Genomic DNA, 6,646 nt, shown 5'->3' with positions numbered 1-6,646 from the left:
GGAACAGACAAAACACAACCAATCTAACCTTCTACACATGTTACAAAACCTTTAGGATCCAACCAACCCTTCCAGGTGACCAACCCCTGAGGTAACTTGACATTTTACTGACCTAGAGCCTTAGTCGCTCCCATGAAATGGGAATGCATGTGAATGGCACCCTCTAGTCACTCCCATAGCAAGGGCATACCAGCGAATGGTGACTTTTTCAGCTAGTTCTTAGCCAATGACCCTGAATTTTGTGCCACTTTTCAGGGTTAGGATTCAGGCCACTGCCTAGAACTCCATGAAACCTTCAGGAAGGATAAATAACACAAAAAAAGGTACTAATGCAAACATTTGATCAAGTACTTCACTAAACCCCTACTAGCCATGACAAGCATTTCGTCAAACATGTCACAAATATGAATTCTACAGGTCATAACAACAAATCTGAGCATAGGGTCTCATACTTATCTGAGAACCACTAAGAAACATTAATGCCTTATCACAGTAGCTGCATTATCATCCATTAGGTCATATGTTCATTTTTAGTTCATTTACCAATCAAAACATGATGAGATCCATACTTCATCATTGTCGTAAAACATACCCATAATCAGCATATAAACAACATAAATAACAAGGATACAAAAACCATAAAATCCACATATAAACCAGTACATTTACACATGAAATACCAAGGAGAAGGAACTCTTATTAATGAATGCATAAGCCAACCAGGTATGGGACTTCCATGAACCACCCAACCATAGATTGGTTGAACAAAATATTTCTTTCATCCAATCACCCTTGTGCCATATTTCAAGCACGAATGTGGGACTTCATAAGAAAAATTGACAAGGGCATCCCGAGGCTACACCACCTCACCCTCAGTAATGGAACCAAATTTTACGCAATCCCCACCAAATCACTAGGTCCTAAACTAGCATGGATGCCACTAGATTTCTCCACCTACACCATGAGGAATTTTATTGTCTCCTAGTCTCTATGCTTTACCGTACATCCCGCCATACAACGGTCTAGGATCCCTAGGCCTAATCGAGACTCCACATCTAGGATTTACCATATATCCTACCATTCACTGGCAAAGGATCCTTAGGCATGATCAAGGGCACCCACCTCTAGGATTGACCATATATCCCGACATTCATCGGTCAAGGATTTCTAGGCCCACCCAGGTAACAAAAAAATTGGCTTTATCACAACCCACAGTCTGGTTCGGGGGTTACTAGGCCAAGGCTTTACTGCAATCCACAGTATGATTCAAGGATCACTAGGCCATGTTTTTATTCTTTTACATACCACCTCACTCAATTTCAAATCCATCCTGCAATCCAACTCAAGCAAAACATGAGAACCCTATCACACCATGGCTATCCCAAAATGTAAAGACAAGGATAAAAAGCAATGTCACACTTGGAAAAACCCATGCCCATGACAGCAAGAGAACCAAGAACACACATGCATACCCATGCATGCCAGAACTAGCAAGGAAATCATACATGCAACTCAATACCTACAAATAATCATGTTGTAGATGCTTCATCCTGCTCTTCCTCGCTTGATATTTGCTTCTCTTTTCCTTCTTTTCTTTCCTTAATCCAATGTTGAAGTGCTCCAAGAAAACTCTAAGTGTCCAAGAGTATGAGAGAGAGAGAGAGAATAGAGAGAGAGATCGAAAACTGAACTGGCAAAAGTCTATGAATTGGTCCTCATGAGATTTTTTTATCAATGTGGCCTCTATTTTCTTCAATTTCCTCTAGTTTCCTTCATTTTCTTCCTCACATGAATCTTGTGACCTTTCACCTTCCTTTTCTCCTAATTTCTTTTATTTTGATAAATAAATTAACAAAAATTCCATTTTTCTTTTCCAAAGCCTTTGTCATTGTCCTTTAGCCATAATAATCAAAATGAACACCCACTAGGATGTTTTTCCCACCATTAAACTTGGAATATGTGTCATGTGACCTTGGTCTTATATTTTATTTTACATGAATTTTTACGAGGGTTGTTACACCAAATCCTCAATTCCCCCCTAAGCACCACCCATAGCTCGCATCTCTTTGCCATACATACATGGTACCATTGATTGTATCTCCAAAATTCTTTCTAAAATGAATATCCAAACATTATTTAAACCTTATAAAACCCTCAAGCACTTCTTCAAACCTATTAAAGATAGATTTGATCTGATGCCTGGCACAGGTCTTTATCAGATCCCATACTCCTATGGAAAATATCATATTGGTCAAATAGGTAGATCCCTCCAAACTTGCTTCAAAGAACACATTTCTGACACCAATCATAATCGTAGTTGCACTACCAACTCAACCATTGAGGAACATTCACATAAATATAACCACCTCATTTTCTTTGGTGTCTACAAAAATCTTGGCTTCAAACCCTTCTATACCACTTGAATCCTCTAAGAAGTTGTTGAAATTGAAAAACATTGAAATAATTTCAACTGTGAAGATGGATACAAAATCATCCATTCTTGGAAACCTACGATTCACCACCTTAGTCAATAATTTCCTCAGTTTGTTTCATTTCCTTCTTTCCCCCAACCCATTTTTTCTTATCCTTCTCCTTCACCCATTCATCTCTTATTTTATCCATTTCCTTTATTCTCTTTCCTTCCTATTTTTTTTCCTCTCCTAATTCCCACCATGACTGCTTATCCCATTGGCTCCTCCTCTAATTTCATGGCTTTTTATCCCAGCTGCTTCATCACAAGTGCAACATCCTCTAAGATTCCTGCTTCATTCCATGCCCCAGCTCACTGTGTATTTGATCCACCCTCCTACCCTCGCCTCTTTAGCTCCTCAACATATGATCCTTTTAGCATTACAACTCCCCTTCTCTTTTCTCGAGCCTGCACAACCTACTGACAACATGCTCCACACAATTTCTTAGCCATCTTTCCTAGAATAAATTATATTTCTCCATTTAATTCATCCCCTCCCAACCATTTACTTAATGATAATATTTATTTTTATTATCCCCCCTATTGTTTTATAAAATATAATAGTAATGACCATATTAAAAATTATTCTAACCACCTCTCGAGCTATTTCTCTAATCATGATACCCCACCATTAGTTTCCTTCAATATTACTCCCAATAATACGTCCAATTGTTCATACATTGACCATAAAAATTATGATAATATTAATAACCTTCTTATTATTAATAATAATAATAATAATAATAACCTTATGATCAATAACAATAATATTGATCATGATTATCATAGTAATAATAATTGTAACTACCATATTAACATTAATAATAATACCACAATTGGTAACAACAATACTAATTATCATAATTATCATTTTAATACTCATAGTAGTGTTAATAATCTTAATAATCATAGTCATAATAATCACATCCATTTCTCCCTTTAAACCCAAGTGTCGGTGTTGTTATGTTGATGACACTTTTTTCATTTGGCCTCATGGTCGTCTTGCCCTTACATCCTTCCCAAACCATGTCAACGAAATTTCTCCCTGCATCCAATTTACTACGGAAATCCATAATGAAAATTGTGTTCCCTTCCTTGATGTTTGTGTCTCCCATCAACCTAATGGTACCCTTACCATATTGACAGATACCTTCATACCCATTCCCCCATCATTCTGCACAAAAAGGTGTTGCTCTAAAAACCCTACTCACCAGAGCCCTTCAAATCTTTGCACCTCAATTCGTTGTTTAGGAAAATGCTCACTTATCTAAAGCCTTCAGAACTAGTGTTTACTCTTCCTCACAAATTCATAAATCCTTCAAGCTAAACCGTAATTCTCAACATAAAGAGTTTAATATTGAAGTTAATAAATATCTTCGATTCGGCTTTCCTTTTGACTTTGTAGATAGTAATAGCAATACGAGTTTTTTTTAGTTTTATTTTTTGAAAGTGTTTTCTAATTTTTTTTTTCATTTTGTACAAATTTACTAAAATTACAAGTTGGATGGGTAATCTCTAGTGTTTTAAAGGTTTTTTAGAGTGTTGAATCCATATACAATCAAAAAAATAATTTAAATAACACAAATCAATATTTTACTTTAAAATTTTCTACTAATTTCAACACTCAAAAATCCAAAAAATCACTAAAAACAATTGATAACAATATCGTGTTCTACCCTTGTAAAAAGAGAAAGGTAAAAAAATGAAGTAATAATGATCGACAGTGATAAATAATAGCACATTTGAAAATGAAACATCAACGAAATTCGGTACAGAAACATTTCAGCCACATTTTTTTTTCCAGCAGGAAAAATCTGTTTGTTTTATATTATAATTAAAACAATACATATATAATAGAACATAACGTCATCATAGTTCTGATATTGTATCTAGTATTTGGCTATACAGGGAATTACAAATTCACTACATTCTACAGCGACAGCCATATGCTAATATGCAACAAAGATTAGACTCCTACAATGGCAGTGTCTCTTATAACCAGATAGATTGCTTCAAAGTTACCCTTCAATGCACTGGTTTAATTTATATTTACGTAATAACTGGACAAAGGGCAGTGTCTCTTACCCTTCAATGCACTGGTAACACTCTCGTCGATGAACCAGAAATAATTTTAATGATAAAAGGTGATATTAGTTTACATGTGAAAAATGAAATGAAAAACGAATTTTAAAAGAAAGATGTCATCCCACGTTTTCAAGCTTGCTTACGGAAGCGATGACGTTTGCACAATGCCGTCAATAACTTCATCTTCACGGAGAGAATGGAATGGAATGGAAAGCCGTAAGCCCCACGTTGCTATCTTACTCATACTCTTCCCATCATACCCATCATACTCTTCCCTGTTACTTATACTCTTCCCTGTATACCCATCATACTCTTCCCTGTTACTTGTACTCAGTCACCCTGAACACCCATGGAAAGCCGTAAGCCCCACGTTGCTATCTTTCCCTCCGGGGGAATGGGCCATCTCATTCCTTTCGCTGAACTCGCCAAATGCCTCGCCAGCAGCCATGGACTCTCCATCACCTTCATCACCAGCAAATGGATGTTCTCGCCTGCTCTCATGGCTGCTTATTCGGAATCCATGGCGTCCTCGGGTCTCGACATCAACACCATCCAGCTGCCTGAGGAGGAGATAGAGGGCGCAGAACAACTGAAAATAGAAACATACATATTTAAACTTTTGGAAAAATCGAAAGGATCAGTGAAAAATGCTCTAACATCCCCCGTCCACTCTGCCTCTCCCGTCTCTGCTTTCATCACTGATGTTTTCTGCTCCACTATGTTCGGTGTGGCCGCCGATCTCTGTATACCCACATACCTATTCTTCACTTCCCCTGCTTCTATGCTTTCAGTCACGTTATCTCTTCCCAAGCTTGTCTCGGAGATCCCAATTTCGTTTAAGGATGTAGATTTTCCAATAGTGTTACCGGGCATTCCGCCGATCCCTGGCAGTGATATGCCGACTCCCTTTCAGGACAGGTCGGATGAAGCCTTTTACTGGAAGTAACGGGCATTTTGGTAAACACGTTCGAGGAACTAGAGCGTGAAGCGATCAAAGCTCTTGTGGAAGGAAAGATATCTAATCCCACGGAGGAGATTCGTCGAATGCCCCACATTTATCCAGTTGGGCCGCTCATCTCATCATCGCCGCTTCAACTCAACGATGAACTTGTGGAAAACGGACGGGCGGATTGCCTCAAGTGGTTAGACAATCAGCCGCCTTCCTCGGTTCTCTTCGTTTCTTTCGGAAGCGGAGCCGCTCTGCCCAGGGATCAGGTGACCGAACTCGCCATGGGATTGGAAGCAAGTCAACATCGCTTTCTGTGGGTGCTCCGCAGCCCGTCCAGCAGCTTTCTGTCCATCGAGGAAACAGAGCTTTCCCAACTGTTACCCGAGGGATTCGAGAGTCGAACCCGAGACCGAGGACTTGTTGTTGCTTCATGGGCGCCTCAGATTCCCGTTCTCTCTCACCCATCCACTGGCGGTTTCCTTTCTCACTGTGGCTGGAATTCTGCCCTGGAGAGCATCTCACATGGAGTGCCGATTATCTGTTGGCCTCTTTTTGCGGAACAGAAAATAAACAGGCTTCTACTGATGGAAGAGATTAAGGTGGCAATCGCAGCAAAGATGGAAAGCGATGATTTCGTAAAAGGAGGAGAAGTGGAGAGAGCAGTTAGGGAGTTGATGGAAGGAGAAAGTGGGATGAGGGTAAGGGCGAGAGCAAGAGAATTGAAGGAGAAGGCCATGAATGCGTTGAAAGAAGGGGGCAGTTCGTACAAAGCCATGGCCGCTGTAGTGTCTGACTGGAGAACGAACGCAGCAATCTCGGCAGCCAACGCATGATTTCCAGTAGGGATGAACAAACAGTCAGGAATTCTGTAAGCCTACAGTTCTCATCAATCCCAATGTAACACCTTGCCCTGCATAGTATGATAGTTTTATTTTACTTAGATTAGAAGAAAAAGGAATAAAGTGAGGGAAAATATATGAGACCTGTGGACATTGTGGCCACCACATAAAGGCCACAGACTAGTGAACCCATGGCAGATGGGCTGTGCTATGCTGTTTTCTCCCATTTTTATAATTATTTTATTTTGTGTTTTGATTTTTAAGATTCATGTATGTAGATTCTGGTTTAGCAACGTACCCTCA

The 6,646-nt window shown here is 39.3% G+C and overlaps 1 pseudogene; it reads left to right on the top strand.

Moving 5' to 3' along the window:
• Positions 1-4,904: 4,904 nt before the first annotated feature.
• LOC149158414 (UDP-glycosyltransferase 72B1 pseudogene) lies at positions 4,905-6,337 on the top strand (annotated as a pseudogene).
• The last annotated feature ends 309 nt before the right edge of the window (positions 6,338-6,646 follow it).

The sequence above is a fragment of the Pinus tabuliformis genome, chromosome 5_2, assembly GCF_031772625.1.
Source record: "Pinus tabuliformis cultivar Carrire ecotype Pingquan chromosome 5_2, CPIR1, whole genome shotgun sequence".
NCBI classification, from domain to species: Eukaryota; Viridiplantae; Streptophyta; class Pinopsida; order Pinales; family Pinaceae; genus Pinus; species Pinus tabuliformis.
This window is presented reverse-complemented; position numbering and strand designations above follow the sequence as displayed.